This window comes from Vespula vulgaris, chromosome 25, assembly GCF_905475345.1.
Source record: "Vespula vulgaris chromosome 25, iyVesVulg1.1, whole genome shotgun sequence".
NCBI lineage: Eukaryota > Metazoa > Arthropoda > Insecta > Hymenoptera > Vespidae > Vespula > Vespula vulgaris.
Window position 1 is genome coordinate 28752 of NC_066610.1, and position 21094 is coordinate 49845.

At 29.5% G+C, this 21094-nt stretch overlaps 2 long non-coding RNA genes across 3 annotated transcripts; one reads left to right on the forward strand and one right to left on the reverse strand.

Moving 5' to 3' along the window:
• Positions 1-1419: 1419 nt before the first annotated feature.
• On the forward strand, positions 1420-7923 carry LOC127072456 (uncharacterized). 2 transcript variants are annotated; one of them, XR_007785451.1, is made up of 4 exons: positions 1420-1754; positions 2043-2127; positions 2258-4499; positions 4592-7923. It is a non-coding gene; the product is annotated as an uncharacterized LOC127072456 (long non-coding RNA). The 2 variants fall into 2 exon arrangements; XR_007785452.1 differs by having other exon boundaries at positions 1421-1592.
• On the reverse strand, positions 5563-13780 carry LOC127072457 (uncharacterized). The gene is made up of 4 exons (XR_007785453.1): positions 13372-13780; positions 11913-12100; positions 11748-11826; positions 5563-5677 (listed from the first exon to the last, which is right to left on the reverse strand). It is a non-coding gene; the product is annotated as an uncharacterized LOC127072457 (long non-coding RNA).
• Between the last annotated feature and the right edge of the window lie 7314 nt (positions 13781-21094).

The following is a 21094-nucleotide window of genomic DNA, read 5'->3' on the forward strand; positions in this document are numbered from 1 at the left end:
GGATAAAAATACCATTAAAATTCCAAGTAATAATTCAAAGTAAGGAAGAAATCTACACTGCCGATAATGTCGACTGATGGTAATGTAGAAACCTATGAATAAATATCAGACGGTAAAATTTAAATTGAAATTTAATAAATTAATATCTCAACAGAATTTATATATATATATATATATATATATATATATATATATATATATATATATATTTTAAATCGTACACTCGTCCTTATTTACGCACATAATCTACTCGTCAGATGCTACAGGTCTGCATAGCGTTTGAACTGTCTGTTTTGTTACATGCGATCTTACTTTCTCCCAAAATGAAGAAATTAAATTTTGTCCTTTACTGTCGTAGTTTCTGATGCGAGTTTATAACAGTATAATTGATGTATAGATCGTCACTGTGTAGGTATGGTGGTTCTTGGAAAGATTGCTTCCGATCGAGATCAATGACTCCGAAACAATTTACAAAAGATTAATCGATCGTAAATACTATCGACCATCCTCTTCCTTGTGGTGCAACATTTTGTTGTCGTACAACATTCCGGCTAAAACTAGAGACCTTCAGTTTCTTTTAACGCTTTCGAAGAAAAAAAGACGTGTCAGTTGAAATAATTTTCATCGAAGGTCTATTTTGCTCAATTTTTTAAAATTATTCTTAATCATTGACATCGCTTAATCATTTGATTTCTATCGACACTTAATGAATATAAAACGAATAGAGCAAATCGAGCAATTTTATTTTTTTCGATTTCTGGAATGCGATCACGAATGCAAAGAGTCATCGGGTGATGGTCAAACAGCGGTGCTGAGCCAGAAATAATGTGAGATTCGCTATCCAACGAAGTGGATATGACAGATTCCATAGAAGATACATCGTTCGAAGAGATCAATTTTATACTTTGAATTAAAACCGAACAATTGTATGTAAAAACATCCTATCTTCGGTTAAACGGGAAGTTTAACGACTTTTGATTTGTCTTACAGTATATCCGATACTTTTATAATTAACTTAAATATTTTAATTATCTTTAAAAAATTATTAAACAAGTATAAGCCTAACAAGTTGATAATTAACCAGATTGATTTCACGTGAAAAAATAAAATTTAGAAAAAAGTATTAATACTTTTGTATATAACGTTTATCCATTTATAAAAATAATTGTCTTCTATTTATTACTTTGCTAATTACAACATAAAATCGAAAAATACACCAATCCTCACTCGTTGATTTTATCACCTTGAAGTGGATTTGCGCAACAAAATAAAATTGCTTAATCATACCTATATACGTTCCACATATCTCGATACATTCACACTTTTCTGAAATTTGCGGATTTGGAATTTTCTCTTGAAAGAACTTAACATTAATAATTAATACGCAATGATGTACAGATTTTATATGTGCAAGCATTTCGGCAGTCTTCGTTCATATTTATATATGCACCATTGTCATATGAAGCATTCTTATTGGTCGCTTCATTACCCTGTGATTAGTCAACCGTTCAATAGTACATTCTCCGAGGACGCATATGTATACATGTACTTCGGCATTTTACTAAGCTGCGATTACATATCGTGAAAAAGAGGTTACTATTTATATTCTGTGAAAAAATAATCTTGAATGATATTGTTTGATTTATGCTTTCATAAGGTTAATTATTAAATTGAAAACAATTTTCTTGACAAATTATCGAATAAACATATTTTCTCCTACATGTCGAATTTATGTCCATACGGTGTAAAGAAAGGTTATGTAGTGCAATTTGATAAAAAAAAATTAACCTTGATTTTTTTATCATTAAAATAGTATCTACAATTTTTATTTTACTTTTTCATCTTTCTAATTTACTTGTTATTCTTCTTATTTATGATGTTAGTGCAATTTTTCTCTTTTTAATTTGGTTATGTTTTGATTCTTATTAATTATAATTTTTGACAATGACAGGAGTTAAAGAAATATTTGAGAAAGTAATAAAATAAAGCAAATCGAAAGTAAAAAAATAAAGCTAAATACAGAACTTATCTTGTTATTTCAGATGTTGTCAGCAAAGTTAGGATTGAAATGCATTCAATACATCGGCCATATAAACTACTACTTCATCAAGTTTCTGAAAAATTGAGGTCTAAGATTAGTGAAATTTAATAAAATGAATATTCAAATAAGATAGTACAAACGATAATGACAATGATATAATCATAGATTTGAGTATCCTCAATTCTGTATTTAATGATTATAATTTCCTGCTTGCAGTGAAGGGAGAAGGAACGACATTAAAGACGTTGCTACAAGAAATGTGTTCGTTTGTAGAGTTCAATAATTTCTTGTCGAAATTGTATAAGCCACGAACAATGTTTCAAATTGGCTAACCACAAGGATAATGAAAAGAACGGAAACATGACTTCAACGGAGAAAAGAGAATCTGTCAGAGAGATCATGTTTTGACGAAAAGACTATCAAGGGTTGTCTCCCAGACTGTATCATTGATCAACTATTAGAATATTATGGTTAAGTTATACGATACAACGAACATAACCTAAATGTTATAAAAAGAGCCATTTGTACAACTTTCTTCCATATAGTATCGGTGGATGACAATTAACTTCAAAATTTTTCTTCAAGCAATTGCTGTAAATGTAAAATAATTGGAGCAGAGCTTTATTTACAAGAATGTCTCGAGAAGAAGGTACAATGTAAATGAATCATTCAATAACGTCGTGTGAACAAGTGTACCAAAAAATGTATTTGTGGAATCTCGTACATTGAAACTTCGTATATATGATGCCGTCGTCACATTTACTGCTGGTAATCCAAGCAGATAGAAAGAATTAGGAAGTAAAACGGCCATACTGGAAGGAACTGAACAAGGAGCAAGTTGACAAAGAAGAAATACAAACATAAATATTGTCTAACAAATCAAGATTTTTAATAAGATGAAAGAAAATTCATTTGAGTAATACAGAAGAAGATGAACATTAAAGCAATGAATAGTTTTGACTGTTGTTTTTACTAAAAAGAAAATTTTTATTTAAATTATTTTTTATATGCAATTTCTGAAAAGCTTTATTTTTTTAAACAAATCTGTTTTCTCAGGAACTATATAAGTACGTAAGACATATATAATAACTTATAATAAGACTCTTAATTTTTTTATAGTTCATTTGTAACATTTTTTTGATATTAAGTTTCTAGAATTATAGAGATATAGTATAAAATAAACACAGAAGTATTGAGAAAGATGGAATGTAAAGAAGAGAGAAGAAAGATTTTGTCTTAATTCTTAATATATGTAGTTCAATGAAAATAAAAGAATAAATATACAAAGTATATAAGTAACCCATGAAAGTTTCATTAAATTGAACGCAACAGTTCTTCAAAAAATAGATCATGAAGTTAGCGAATTTAACGTTAGTGAGATAGGTCTATAATTCTATTTCGTGCTACTATTATTTTTTGCACAATTGCAACTTGAAAGTGCGTGTATATGTTATTCATAATTTCCAATGGTTATGAATAATGACAAATCAAAATTGTAATTATAATAAATTACAGTGTTAGAATTGCATGTTTTTAGGTAGTTTTCTATAATAAACTTATTAAAATGACCGATGGAGCAAATCCAAAACATTATCTGGAAAGGTATTATTTTATTAATTTAACTCGTACAATCTGATATTAAAAGTGAATTAAAAACCTTAATGTAGAAAGAAGAGAGGAAACAATAAGTACGATAGAGAATCACAAAATGTCTCTACATTTATGTTCACAGATCAATTTGTAGAAGTAGAAACAATATTAGTTCCATTAAAAAAGAGTGAATAAGAAGTTTCTTTTCAATTTGAATATTGACAATCTCACACTCATTCAGAAGTCTTCTTATGGTCAAATTATATTCATTATTATAATAATAGTTATATAATAATAATTATATAAATTATATTCATAATCCAAACAACAGAATTTATTGGAAAATTATTGATCGAGAAATCATTGAGGACAGGCCATAGTATGAAACGCATTTATCTCTTAAGACATTCAAAAAAAAAAGAAGAACGCTTTAACGTAAAGAGATGATTGTAGATTTAGTGAGTCGTTTACTTGTGATCCCATTTTTATTCTCGTATTCTTATTTCATCCTGAATGAACTTAGAGATTTTCTTATAATATATATTTCTTTGGTAGGCAGTTATAAAAGTACAACTCAAATTTACTATCATTAGTTTTATATGAAAGAATTTATAATATTTGAAGTATAACGTTAGATCAGATATAAATCAGATAAGATATAGATATTCATAACATATATCTTGGCTCATTGAATTTAAAAAATATAAGGCATACTCATTTCAAAACAGTTTTCTTTTTTTTTTTAACGACAATATTTCTGCCTAAATTTTCAGCTTGACGTGGTTTTATTTCACCAAGAATGACCATCTGATGTAGCCAAACTTTATAAAATGTCAAAACTAAAGGTGCGAACTTCGATTTTAATTTCGTACGTATTTATATGTCTATGCGTAATTTTCTTTTGAAACGAAACTTTATAATGTTAACTTCACATTTTTAATTACGTTTTCGTTTTTCTAGTGTCTGAAAGAGAAATAGTAAGAGATATAGAGAGAGACACAAAGAGATACAGAGAGAGTGAGTGAGTGAGAGAGTAAGAGAGAGAGAAAGATATCGTTCTTCAGCATTGGAAGAGGGAGATATGTAGATATCGTAAGAAAGGAAGTGATATAGAGTATTATTGTTTTTCTTGACCGTATGAAAGGAATAGGAAGGATGTACGAAACAGTTAGAGAGTGAGAGATAGAGCAGAGTATAGAGAGAAGCAGTAAATCAATAAATATTTTCATTAGTATTTGTAATAAAATATCAGTAAGTGGTATAAATGGTCAATATAAATTAAATAATCAAATATAATGTTGTCAGAATTTATTGTACATGCTTATCTTTCTATATAAAATAATAATAAATTATTACATTTGCAATTATATTAATTAAAATTCTTATAGTTTTCTAATAATCGATTTAATACTGACCGGTTAATACTACGTATTGATAATTTATTATTAACTATGACCATTAATTTATTTAAAATAACGATTAAAAATGTTGAAAAATATTGACTTAATATTTAGAAACTTTAGTTAAAATAGAAATAGAACTTCGCTTTTGCCATTCGATATCATGCGATACACACGAGCAGTTGTATTTTTTTATTTTTTATAAAATGAATGCACTTCTTATCTTTTAATTTAATCTAAACCTTTCGCTCTAGAAATATCGTATATTACGGTTAAATCGAAAAAGATATAATATCATGAATTCTTTTGATATGTGTAACTAATAAGGTACTAACTCGACCAATCACTAATTCCATAAAAGCCTCTATATGTCTCTTATCTCTTTGTTTGTGTCCTTGAATATATGCGTAAATAGAGCAGTTGTTTCGTATAAAAACAATTTTGAAACGGACGATTGTTCAAAATCTCATTTAATCTTTCGCGACAACAAGAGATACATTATTTCAAGACTGTTAGAATTCGTAGATGTTAGAGTTTAGTTGGTCGATAAATCGTTCAAACATGTTGGAACGTCGTACGTCGAGTTTGTGATGTGCCAAACGCTTCGTAGGACAGAGAGGGATGATGATATTGTAGGAGAGTACATCTGCGATTGAAATTCAATCGTTCGAAATTTTGAAATATAACATTCGTGCGTTATCAAAACTAGCTCGAAATGATTTTGTGCGTAACAAAAAAAAAAATCTTTTGCGCCACGTGGAAATGACATATCACTCATTTTGAGCGTACACTCCAAATACCGAATAAATTTGAAACGTTCGAATCGATATCTTGTCTCTTATAAGGAATGAAATATGAGGATAAAGCAGAAATACGTCATCGATCTAGTTGATTGACGGATCGATCAAGTCGATTAAAAGATCACAGGCCTCAAGCAAGAAAAGATAATGAAGGAATAATTACGTAATTCCAAAGGTTTATAAAGTTGAAGTAATTAACCTGTGAAACCATGGGGAATGGATTTTCAATAATCCTCCGAGAAGGAAGAAAGATAAAATGGGACTTTCCCGTTGAGAATTTATGAAAGATTGGACAGTATGGATAAAACGTATTAAAAATGGCGGATGGATCAAATTATGCGAAGAATAATTTCTATTTATTAGAATTGAGAACAATCAATAATATTGTCAACAAGTGAAAGACAGGAGTCTTTCAGCGATATCCTTTGTCCGTTTTAAGCCAATTTCAAGATTTTAATTTAACAATGCGCCGATTTATGGACGTAATTTCCAACTATTCGAATTTCCAACATCGAACGTATCAAGAGAAAGAAATGAACAAAACGCGTGTTCGAAATGAGAGAGATAACGAGTTATGATATGAGTTAAATGTTGACAAAACATTGATACCAGAAATTCTCTGATGCAAATTATTGTATCGAAAAAAAAATTCGTTTGTTTGAGAAAGAAATTCTCGGAAGAAAATTCGTGCTCTTGTAACAGAAGATTAGTTCCAATTGCTTCATTGATACGATGTTTGAATGGTTTTTGAACAGATGATGTTTACATCAAGGTATTCTTAAGGAATGAAGATATTTCTAATGATATCAAAATACCTTGGAATGATAAGAATTAACAGTCTCCTTTTCAATTAATTAGGGTAGATACAAAAGTTTATTTCATTCAATCAATCGCGACACAATATTATCCGCTAAAACTGACCTTTACGTCCATTACATTTAAGTTCATTACGTTTTATTTACAATTAGCTTAGCGATAAACTTATATAATATATTTTCTTATACATATGTACATCAACGTAATTTTCTTTATTTTCGTCAGACAGCACCAGGATTAAATACAAGTAAATACGGAATTATAGCTAAAATTACGTCCAGATCATTATGTTTTATCGATTAACAACGCAATATATACATATATATAGACATACAAAACATTTGTAGGGTTGATTCTAATATTTTTTAATAATTACGAATGTTTAAACGAAGGTACTCTCTACATATAGAATGTACGTAGGGTTAATGGATGCACGTGCGCACGCATGTACATGTATGTATTAATATTGATGAATAACTGTAATGGGCCTATATCCGTATGTAATATACATGTAAATATTTAGCAAAAGTTAAAATTAATCCCTTGCATTCAGCGCCGGCTCGGACGTAAGCTTCGTTTGACATATTCGTATTTGCTTAAGATGAATTAGTAAATGTTGAAGAATATATGCTTTTGCAAAACAATCAAAATATTATTTCTTATAATTTTCCGGGCAGTTTTGAAGGAATACTTTCACACCATTTTCATCGATATCATCATTTATAAGATTTCTTCGGTTTCTGATCGCTCTGAGGGAACAAGCGAATGCGAAGGGTTAAAAAAAGATTAAAAAATAAATTAAAATGAAAAGAGAAAAAAAGAAAAAAAGAAAAATAGAATTGAAAAAGAAATCAAAACCTATAAAAGGGAGAAAACAAAAAAGATAAAAAAGAAATTAGAATCGAAGGAAAGAATAGAATCTAAAAGGGGAAAATAAAATTATAAAAAGTTAAAATCAGCAAAAAGAAAGATAAAATAAAAATTAAAAGAAAGAGATTAAAGGAGAAAAAATAATAATACTATGAAAGAAAGAAAAAAAAACATACAAACAAGTACGTATCGGGAAATTGTACTGATCTACCCCATATTTATCCAAAATGACATCTGTGTATAATGCGCATAAATCTACGCGATGTCGGTGTTATAAGTGTAAACTGAAATTTTCGTCGATATATGGTTACTCTTTCAATTACTTACGACATTTCAATATTTTTAATCTGCTACAGAATTTAATCTCAATTTCATCAACTTAGAAATCTTGATTAAAAGCGAGAATTAACCCGATACCTAAGGTTAATTCTTCAAGTAGTTTTACGACACATAAATATAGATTCGAATAAATTTATTAAAAGTCCGACTAAAATTTCGAGTACAATTTATTAAATTGTATATCGAAAAATATCGAAATGTATTATTTTAATGTTTAATTAGATACAGTTAATCAAGTGTACGATAATCTTTAGGTAATAGAATGCTTCTATCAGTAATGTCATTCATTCGTTAAGCAAGATAGACACCTTCGACCATATTATTGCAATAATTCGAGTTAATTTTCATAAAAGAATGATATTAATCCATGGCATTACTAATCAAGATATTAACTTAGGAGAAAAGGTCTTTTCGTATTTCAATGCAAAAGCAGATCATTTCCCGATTGTTGTTCCCGAAGCAGAGATTAGGATCAATAGTTTGGACGGTCGACAACGGTTGATTCTCCTTCCATGGATCATGACCCTCTCCGTAGATTATTATACATAATGGGCCGTTTCATGAATGGGTCGGTTTCGTTACGATTTTTGGTAACGATTCACAGATAGAAATACGATCCATTAAGTACTTCACTATTTGAACCTAGACATTGGATTTTTCTTACATCTAGCCTTCTTCAAATGATATCAAACTGTTTTATGATCGATAGTTAGTTCCTTGTCGACGTCACTTTGCATTATTAACATCATACGTTCCATATTGAAAACGTTTGATGTAGAAATGTGCGACTGCCATTGATAACGCATCGATCACAAATTTTTGTAAGAGCTGGAACGGCATTATCTACCTTGTAATAAAATTTCCAAGTGTATCTTCTTTATTCTCTCTCATTTTTAAGGCGTAATATCTTTCAAACAAATAAACGAATGTATTCATGATCTTGCCAGAAATACCCAATGAAAACTCGCCCTTCGAGAGTCTAGAAAGTAGAGTTGCTTTTACAGCTTTTATATATCTTTCTCCAATTGTTGGAGCATTTCTAGTAGTTATTCCCCTGATTCTTTATCGTCCAATATTATCATTCGTACCTTCTTGAGAAGCTTAGAATAATTCAATTGTGAATATATATTACACCATTGCCGTACAAGTGCTTGATTGTAAAGATTTTCGATATACTCACGGATGGTCCTTCTTGGAGGATTTCGGAAAAATATACGAGTCCCGTGTAGGGTTGGTTCGTCACTTTTGAAAAAGCAAGTCTGTCAAACCTCCGGCAACACCAAACAAAGCTGTATCAAACGTTTCCAGTATGAATGGTATCATATAAGTGATCCAAATGATGCCGTCAAGGAACTAACCGTCCATCACAAAATAGTTTTAAATTATTGAAGAAGAATAAAAATCCAATGCTTGTGTGCTGCATGATTAATTAATGAAACATTTAATGGATCGTATTTTTATTTGCGAATCGTTACTAAAACGGAACGGAACCGAAGCATTCTTGAAAGTGTCCATCATGCACAAAATCATGCGCGAAAGTGATCATGGTCTATGGAATGGGATTCAACTGTCGCCGTCCGTTCAATCTATTAATTATAATCTCTATTCTAAACAATCGTAAATCGTAATCGCTTTTGCATTAAAATGCGAAGAAACCTTTCTCCCTGACTTAATATCTTAATCAGTAATGTCGATAATTAATATCATTCTTTTATGAAAATTAACTCTATTACAATGATGTAATTAAAGGTATCTCGTTTAACAAATGATTAACATTACTAACATAATTGTTATATCATACGAAAATTATTTTACAGTTTTTACATAATCAACTCTACCTGATTAAACATTATAATAGTAATAAGTGTATTTCAATATATAATTTAATAAATTTTACTCGAAATTTTATTCGAACTTTTAACAAATTTACTCGAATCTATATTTTTGTGTCGTCAAACTGATTAGAGAATTAACCTGAAATATCCGGTTAATCCGCATTCTCAATCAAGATTTTTGATCAAACTAAAGAAATTAAGATCAAATTCTGCGGTCGATTAAGAATATTCCAATATTATGAATAATTGAAGAATTAGTAAATATCGACTAAAAGTTGAGTTTACACTTGCGAGATCGCTATCACAACGACTCACAGAGATTAGACACAGATATTACTCGAAATAAATATGAAATATATCGGTACAATTTCACGATACGTATTTATTTGTATTTTATTTTTTCTTTCTTTCTTTATTTTTCCTTCTTCATTTTTTCTCCTAGAATTTGTTTCTCCATTTTAATTCTTTTTTCTTATTTTCCTTTTTTAAATTTTAATCTTTTTTTGGATTTTGATTTATTTTTTAATCTTTTTCGTTTTCTTCTTTACACTCCTGATCCTCTTGTCTTCTTTTTCAATTCTTATTTTCTTTTCTTTTTTTCGCTTTATTTTAACTTATTTTTTGGTCCTTCTTTATCCCTTCATACACGGATGTCTCCTCAGAGCGAACGGAAAACGAGAAATTTTTATAAATAACGATATCAATGAAAATGGTGTAAAAGGATTCCATCAACACTTATCGTACCGAGAAAATTATAAGGAATAAAATATTGAATTTTGCAAAAAAAAAAAATATGTTCTTTTAGGTTTACAAATTCGTCTAAATCAAATATGAGTAATTCGATCGAAACTACAGTCCGAATGGGCCCCTAATGCAACGGGTTAATTATAAATTTTTCTAAATATCTACATGTGTTCGAATGGATACAAGTACCTTATAGTTATATATCAATACTAATATGTACATACATACACAGATACATACATATAATATATGTATATGTTTGTGGGTATCGATATGTGTATGTTTATAAATATACACACATACACACACACATACATATATATGTCTACTAACCCTATATACATTCTACATACAGAGACATCCTACATATAGAGGAACTTTCCGTTTAAAAATTCGTAATCATTAAAACATATCAACACATGTTCTATAAGTGTATATATACATATACATATATACATATATATATATATATATATATATATATATATATATATATATATATATATATATATGTACATACATGGATGTATGTGTGCGTATATATATATAGGTTTAATTAATCTGATTCACACATTCACGAGTATAAAAATAAATAGGAATAGAAGATGAAGATACAAACGCAAATTCACATATACAGACACATTCGCGTTGTTACACGATAAAACATAATGATTTCGACGTAATTTTAGATATAATTGTGTATTTATTTGTATTTAATACTGGTGTCGTCTGAAAAGAATAAAGAAAATTACATTGATACACGTGTATGTAAGGAAAAATATTGCATAATTTTATCTTTGAGCTGATCGTAAATATAATGTAGTGATCTCACAACGGACTAGCGAAAATTATTCTCTCTAGTTCTATTAACAATTGTAATGAAGCAAGTTATCGTTTAATAATAATTTTGCAGAATGGTATTCAAGAAAAATTTTAGCCCATAATATTATATCACGATTGATCGAATGAAATTTACTTTTGTAAGTATTCTGATTACTTTCAAAAGGAGTCTGATAATTTTACCCATTTTAAGGTATTCTTAAATTTTTACAAATATTTTACTAAATTTCCTTAAGAACACCCTGATGTATATATCATTAGGTACAAAATTGTTACGGTTTTCTAATTTTGTGCAACGTGATATAACGGGAATGTGGGATAGATTTGCGGAAAACCAATAGGTATAGTCATTGCTTTCGCAGCAATGAAATTATAATATTATAATATGATGAAAGATTTATAGCAGAATTTTTAATTTCATCGCTATCATTATTATGCGTTGTTGCTAAAGAAAAAATTGAAAATTACTTACGACATTGCCAGGAATCCATGCTTGCTTATATTACATATGTGTTTAAACAATGTGAGCATCGTTGTCATCGCGTCACGTCCTGGACATTGAACGAAATATTAACTTCTCACTTAATTTCATTTCTTTCCTTGAAAATTGGTTTCATTGAAAATAAAATATTATTACTCTTTGCCATGTGGATCAATCAAGGACGCTCTCGGTAGTCGAGGAGAGATACTTTTAGTGCTCCATCAAACATTTTTACTTCATGTTAGATTTTTATTCCGTGTTAATTCCGTGTTTCAGTTATTATGAAAATATGTAATAGTTTCTCCTATCGGCGCGATCGTGTGAGACACCGTTAACACCATCTTCTAGGAAGAAAAATTATAAATAAGTACGTATTTACATATAGAAATGAGTTTCAATGTTATTATTTCGATCGATCTGGCTCATTAATTTTCCTGAGAATAAATAGTAAATAATAAGTAATAAGCTTGTTACAAATTGTATTTCGACGCGAGGCACGTCATTTAAAGGATAATATTAATAATGATAATATTAGTAGGACATATTATAACGGTCGAACACTTTTAAATTACTCCTTCCGAATAGTTGGTAATAATTTCAATCGATCCAAACATTGATAGAGTATGTTTAAAAAAGCTTTGTTAAAAGATTTTGATCCCTTTGGTGTTCTATATTTATTAAATATACTTCAAAGTTTGTCAAAAATGTGTCCTTCGAAATATTCGACGAATCTGTCAGTATACTTACTAATTCCAATTAAATAAGTTCCAATTATTTATGGAAAAATTTTAGCCAACATTCATAATTTTATTTTAATTTCATATAGAAAAAAATGTCAGAATCTCCTTGAAACATCTTCAAAATTGCACGAACTTTTTCGTATCGTGCAAACCTCACGAAATATCCGTTTAATAATTGAAACAACAAAAACTAAAAGGTTTAATCAGAGATCCAACGATTCGTTGAGAGCGTTCAGGGACTTTTCTATTCTTCTTCTATTTTTTGTTTCTCTGTTCTCGTAGTCAATGAATCGAATCATGCATTTCTGTACCAATTGATTAACTAACCAGCAGAGGAACGATTCAACTAGTGTCAAACCAGCAAATTAATTATTAACCAATGACTCGTCAAAGTTAATTTCACCGATGGTCAAGGAACAGGAAAGAGTTACGCAACAGTTGACCCTATTTACGATTATTCTAATACGTCATATAAATGTCTAAATAGGAACATCCTAATTCAAATAACTCTAATTATATTTTCCCCTCTGTTTAATATTATATTTGACGATAATACGTCAAAGACAAATTACACGTGGAATATAATGTAAAATGTACAAATATAATATAAAAGAATAGATAATATATAGTGTAAAGTAATAATAAAGAACTATGCGAGCTTCTATAGTACGTTATAATATGGTATGATCGTAATATTGGATACAAAATATAAAATCGTGTATAACGTAGCGTCTCTCGTATACTCACGGATACGTATATAGAATTATGGAGCATTCTCTATAGCATTGCGTACGAAGAATTTAAAAGTCTATGAAAATAAATCGTTGCGTTGGATATTACATGTTAGTATAATATTCAAATATAATTTATCTTACCAATACAATGAAACGTAGAACATCTGCGATTCTCAGTAACAAGTCAATTCCAAATTTTTGAACATTTCTCAGCTTCGTATTTCCGTTTGTAAGCCCATCTTCCTATTTAGATCTTCCTTCTTGATTTTTCCACTTTTGGAACTTGTTAGCACTTGTCGCATTAGTGTCTCGATTCGTAATAACCCTCGTATGTCCAACTCTCGTCAAGAGGTTGGTCTACCTCCGACACCCAGACGCAACCCAGTCGTGTATGCGCCATTCAGTTCCCCCTGTAGAATATAGAATGTAAAAGATTGTATTTAGAAGGGAACGTTGTTTTTTCATGGAAAATCATATCATCAAAATATTTATCATTGTCTTAAGAAATAATTTAGATGTACAATTGGACGTATATGTTGGGGAAGTATGACGTAAGTGCTTTTTGAGAAATTTAATCATTCTGACAATGCAATCCCAAATGTTATACTGCTAGAAATATAATAAATGCTATAGTAATAATAATAATGCTATAGCGATTATACGTAATAAGAAATAAACGATTGGAGAAATATTATATTTTTGTAGGAACTAACCAGTTAGATTTGAACTAGTAGAGCACGAATTATTAATGAACCGAAAGTACGGTTCGATCATTTTTTAAATTCTCCAATAGGGAGTAAATCTTCAGGAAAATGTGGTCGTTCGTACGAAAGAAGTAAATTAGCAACAATGTGGTAACAACTGTAACTGCGAAAGAAACGAACGGGTGATTAAATAATTAGATAAAACCAATCGTATTATCCAGTTATCTACTATCGTTTAATAATATCTACTATTGTCTAACGAGTGAAAAAATACCTTTGTCATTGTTAAAACTGGCAGTATACACAGCGCGCGCACACATCTGCGCACGCAGTCTTGACCCGCGACGCTAGACAGAGCGTATACATACGCGTCCAAGTGCACAGCCAGAGGGAGAAGGATTATAACAAAACGAATGATAACTAATGAAGGTACCCGACGATACATGGGGTTTCTACAACGTGTATCACATAGACGCAATTTCATTTAATCTCCATTCAAACTTATTGACAACCGAATTCGCGGTACGCTGCGAATTAATTTGTACAAGTCCCTTTATATATTTTGCAAAATATATTTGTGAAATTGTATATTTTGCTTGTATTAAACATTAATGTTATAAATATTTATAATATTATTAATCATTACGAATATTTTATTAGTACATGTCGTTAATATTATAGCAAACAATTTCGGACATTGAATTTACAATTTTTTCTGTCTCAGATTATGTCGAACGATTGCTTGTGTCCAATCGATTGACACGGTGGCAAATGGCAAAAAATGGCGGTATTAACATTTCTCGTACGATTTTAAAGCTTTCCCAAGATAATAACGTTATTATCCTGAGAAACGGTACATAATTCCACTTTGATCCGCATTGCGCGTGTCTCATCGAACGGCCCTTCGACAATAATTCCGAGCGCAATCGATTAAATCCTCTTAAACTGAAGCTGCCGACTTTCGGACCCTTTGAAAAAGACATTCCGTCTCGTTAAGATGCTCCGATATTCGTTCGAATAAGCCTTTGTAAAACACACTAAAACAAAATGTAATCTCGTCAAAGTACGTGGTCGCTGCCGTTATAAATTTTCTCTCCTTCTCCTTTTTGGTTAATCTCGATATGGACTTTAAGAATCACTTGAAAGCAAAGGCGATGTTTGAAAAGGAAATGTATTGCCTTTAAATGCAACACGTTGTTTTATAGTATTCAATAAAAATATAGGCATTAATAAAGTTCAAGAAGCCGTTGATAATCTTCCGATAGTAGAATGATTTCCGTGACAGCTGACCGTTTCCATAAATTATTACCATTAATAATTGTGTGCTCTCCACGCATGCATGAGACACATGGATATGTATTTTTCCTTTTTTCCTTAACAAAATCTTAAAATGGTAAAGTACACCGTATTGGACGATAAATTAAATTCGTCAAAATTAAATCCAGAATTAGACGCTTGAAAAATGAATTCATTGGATCACGTTATGGTGATGAATTGGATCATGTTTTCGGTGAAGGATTCCTCCAAACGATTTCTTTAGAAATATAATAGTTCGTAGGAAGGAACGATGTTAGTTGATGTTATATATAATTATTAAATAATAATAATAGAAAAGCAGATACATCTAATGCTGGTTAAGCCGCCCATGATATAATTTTTATTACGACCAAAAAAAAATCGTAAAAATAAATATTTTTGGCATAAGCAACACTTTTGGCCGATGTTTCGAACAGATTGGAACGAAAAATATCTGTATGAACGTCCACAACATATTTTTAATATGAGAAAATATCAACAAAAAAATTAATTTCTTTTCAATTGATGTTATTCCTATTTTCTAGCGATCAGTAAAAACGAAGCATATTGCCATATGGATTATCTCGTGCGATAATTAAAAACAAAAAAATATAATATGTCGAATTCGAAGGGATTAGTCGGGAAATTCATTTCCTCCCAATCCAGACGCAACCCATGCCGTCTTTTCGACTACCTAATAGGAAATATTGACTGTCTCGTGTAAAGCGTATTAAAAAAAAATACGTAAAAGAGAAAACGATCATATTAAATCACGACAGAGAAATAAATATGACCAAAGATTTTCTTTGAATCAATATCTTTTGCTACTGCGCAATAAAGAGAAATGTTTGTTAACTAGAATAATACAAAATGAATAAATATTACGGTAGAAAGTTTTCAGGCAATAGTTTTCAGGTAATCGAGAGTGGATACGAAAGTAAATGATGTACACCTCCTTAGGAACAAACTTTTTGGCGGATTTAACGAAAAGAATTATATATTATAAAATTATATTTTATAATTTAATTATAAAATTGCATTATCGTTTATATTCAATAGTATTATAATTATACTATTCTTAATTATAATTTCAACTACAAAGAGAGACATTAAGGCTGTTCGTCGCTCACGGTTTTATAATGGTTTACGCCACCGATGAGAACAGCTCTAATTCTTGACCAATTGTCATCAACTAGATCTTTCTCGAATCTTTGAAAAGGCTTTATTTTCTTTGCAAACAACCGTGTTAAAATCGTCGACTTTATTTATGCCAAATAAAATGCTTTTTCAAAATATATAGCTTTTTCATAATTTTGCAAATGTTGATTAGTACAAATGCATATAGAGCATATACATTTGTCAATTATTTTTAATCACAATCTGATACTAGAAGCGAATTAAAAATAATTGACAAGCTGTAGAAAGAAAAGAGGAAACAATGAATGCGATAGAGAAACAGAGAATGTCTTCACATTTACGTTTGATTCGGATCGATTTATACAAGTAGTGGAAGTAATGGTGGTTCCATTAATAGAGAGAGAGAGAGAACAAGAAGTTGCTTGTGAGAACATCGACGTTCTCACATTCATTCAGAAATTTAACCGTGGTCAAATCCATATATTCACAATCAAACGAACAGAATTTATTGGAATATTATTGATCGAGAAATCGTTGAGGACAGGCCCTGATATGAACCGCAGTTATCTTTTGATACGTTCAAGAAAAAGGAACGCAACTTACTTTAATGCAATAAGCCGATTGAAGATTTCGTGAGTTGTTTACTTGTGACTCAATTATTATTTTCGCATATTTATTTTATCCTGAGGGATGAGGGACTTGGCTTGGTGATTTCCTTGTAACATATATTTTCTCTGCTAGCCAGGTGCAAAAGTATAAATCATTAATATAACTATTTTTATAGGAAGGAACTTACAATATTTGGGCAATTGTGACGTTAAATAATAATAATTAGAGGTTGGCTCGTAAAAATTCATGACATATATCTTGGCTCGTTGAATTTGAAAAATATAAGTCATATCAGCTCATTTCAAAACGTTCTTCTTTTTTTTTTAATGACGTTATGTCTACCTAAATTTTCAGCTTGCCTGGAAAATTTTTATTTCATCAAGAATGGCCATCCGATGTAGCCAAACTTTGTAAAATATCGAAACTAAAGGTGGGAACTTCGATTTTAATTTCGTACGTATTTATACGAGTATTTATACGATACGATAACCTTTTATTCAAACGGAACTTCTCTAATGCGAATAAGCTTCCAAGTGAAACAAAATTATAATGAAAGAAAAAAGGGAATATGAAAAAATATAATGTAAATAGAATGAGAGAAAGTGAGATAAAACGTTAACTTCACATTTTTCATTACGTATCCGTTTCTCCAGTGCGTAAAAGAGAGATAGAACGAGAAAGAGCAGAGTATAGAGGGACAAGCAGTAAATCAATAAATGTTTCTATTGCTACTTGTAATAAAATATCAGTACGCGGTATAAATTGTCAGCATATAATAAACCATCAAATGTCGTATTCGTATTGCGTCGGGATTTATTGTAAATGCTCATCTACCTTCTTAAAATATTAATAAATTATTACATACACAATTATTTCAATTAAAATTCTTATAGTTTTTGTACCGATCGGTTTAATACTGGCAACTTATACTACGTATTGATAATTTATTAATAACGATGTCCATTAATTTATTTAAAATGTTCACGCTGGCGCGTACCATCGGTGACTCCTGCTCGAATCTTATATACGCTTGAATTTTCTGTCAGAGTGAGCGTATCGCCAAAAATTTCGTTCGTTTAATTATTTAAAGAAAATTGCCATATACGAAGTACGTTTTTATAAACAGATACCAAATTTCGTTGAACTTGTCCAGAATTGTTCATAGTTACTTCTAAATTTTTCATTAAACGTAGTCTTATTACCGATAAAGATACTATGAAAAGATTATCAAATTCTACTGCAATTTTACTTTTAAAAATTTTACACATAAAAATCTTTTCTTCAGCTATTATTTACCGACACATCATGAATTGCAAACATCAGTTGCAATTTAATATAGTTTACTACTGGAATAGTAAGTTTACTATTGCAGTTTGACATTGCAAATTTACGATCGCAAATTTATTAATTACTTATATATTATTAATATATCATTTATTTTTTAAAATAGTAAATTTAAGTTATTGTTTAAGAATTTCAGTCATTGTTGAAACCGGCACGTAACGGTGACTAAAGAAAAATTAAGAAAGAAAAATAAAAATAAGACGAATAAAATAATAATAATAATAATTGGAGTTGAATTGTTGTATTCTCGAAGTTTTCGAAATGACCTCCAGTCGATCGTGAACTCTGTCATGTAAAAATTATTTTTAAATTGAATTATTTTTAAGTCGAATCGAGCCAAGTCGAATTTAAGTAGAATAATTCATGGAGAATATGAATATGTTTTTGAATGTCGAAAATTGTTAATAAAATAAGAAATTATTTTCCTTTTTATAAAATGACGATTTATTAAAACACAAATTTTTCGTTTTGAAAAATTAATTTAATTGTCGAACCGATTCCATCGAAATTCTTATTGAACGATTTTGTCAAACATTTAAGTTGTTTTGTTTTCTTTTTCATGCGAATTGTTTATAATGGTTTAATATAATTATCTTTATAAAATAAAAAAGAATCTAAATTAGATAATATAAGATGATATATTAATTATAAATATAAATTATATAAGAAAAGCGAATTAAATCTGAATATGATATAACTTATTAATATGGTAAATATGATATAACTAATTCCAAGTGAGAGCTTTCTCTATTCTTTTTTTCACATTTTTTTTCTTAACAATTAAAATTTTTTATAAAAGATTAGTCTAAAAGAATCTACATACGTATGGACGAAAAAATATCTTTTCTAATTATTGCATGTAGTATTTTGAAAAGTTAATAGACAAAGATATTTTTATATCCACGAATATGGATAGAAACAAGGATGATTATGACTACAAGATAGGGAAAAAGAAAATAGAAAAATAGAAATATAAATAAAAACTGAAAATGGAAATAGAATAACAGAATAGTAATGAAACAAAAAATATCAACAGATTAAAAAAAAAATAACTAAAAAAACTATTTATTACCTAAACTTTGTAGGTAAATAAGTAACTTTGTTTTTTTTCTGTTTAAATAAACATAAGGAATAAAATGAAAGAAAAAAAAGAACAAAAAGAAAAGATGAAAAAGAAGACTCATTTAATGACTCTTCTGTTTAAAATGCGAATAGGAAGCAAAAGAAGAAGAAGAAAGAAAAAAAAAATAAAATTTTCATATCTTACTTTCACGATAACTCTACTTACTGTTCCTTCGTAGGAAGATGATGCTGTTTGCGATTGACGATAATAATTGCATGGAGTCTCTTACGAGCATTCATCGATCGTAGCAAAGTAATCAAAGAGATCGAGAGAAAAAGAAAGAGAGAGGGAGAGAAAGGTTTTCTTTGAAAAGTTAATTTCAAGTCGGAAATATGAGCTTAACTTAAACGCGTAACGTTCATTATTCTTATCTCTATTTCCTCTCGAATATTTTATAACTCTACTCGCTCATAATTTAAAAGTTCGAAAAAGAAGGAATAATACATCGTACGGCGACCTATGTTAAAGAAAAAAAAAAATTCAGAATCGTCTAAACTGTTCGCAAAAGTTATTATATCATATACCGGTATCCTCTATTATCAAAAAAAAAATTTTGGAAATCTGATTGCAAAACTTAGTCTAGGGATCTTCATTATTAAAAAGAAAAAGAACTAAAAAAGTTCAAAATCGTCCAAACTAAAAGCAAAATTTTCTTTATCGTAAACTGTCAATCAAATTGCTATTACTATATCACTGCACACTCTATACTAATGCTCTCACATAATTTTCCTCACAATATACATTTTCAAACGATCATTAAATTTTTACATTAAAAACACGTTTCTTAGTTCTGGAACAGGACGTTCCACCCATACAAAAAAAAAAAAAATAAGAAAAAAGGTACAATCAAAAAATATATTTACCCATTAATTCAATTAAATGTACGAAGTACAACGAAAAAGCAGAGTTGGATACTCACAAAGAAAAAAAAAAGACAAAAAAGACACAGATTGAAGTTAAATACACGAAAGTAGGTAAGATAATTGCGATGCAAAAAAAAAAAGAAAAAAGGAAAAACGAAATAATGAAGAATCAAAAAGAAGTTTCGGAAAGTTTCGGAAACAAAAAAGAAAAAAATCAACGAATCTTCTAAACCATCACCTACTCTCTACGAACTCCTCAAACACTTTCGTTCCTGTCTTTTACCCACATTCTTCATAGCTTATACTCCCATTTCCTACTATTGCCTCACTACACGATCTTTCATTTTCGGATTTTTTGTCGAATCTTCGAACATTATTCGATTCAATTTCGATCGATACATTGTTGTTTCGTACGTCCAATAAGAAACATTAATTAACGAACGAATAAAAGAAAATACGACGATTTCGAAAAGAAAGGATTGGTTAAATTCACGAAACTCACATGATTCACATCAGAAATGTATCTACAAGAACGATGATCTTGTATTTGTTGTTTTCAAAACAAATTTTTCTCTGTTATTATTTATCATGTCTACGTCACGTTGTACGCGTGCAGGAGAGAAGTTGAGCCTAAAGTTACCAGGTGATTTTTTGAGAGAAAAAATGAAAAAAGAAACGAAACAAAGAAAACTAGTATAATAGAAATTTAATTAATTTATAAATTGAAGAATCAATAAGTTGAGAAAGCTAAACGAGTTAATTAAGTTAACTTGATTGATTTAAAAAGA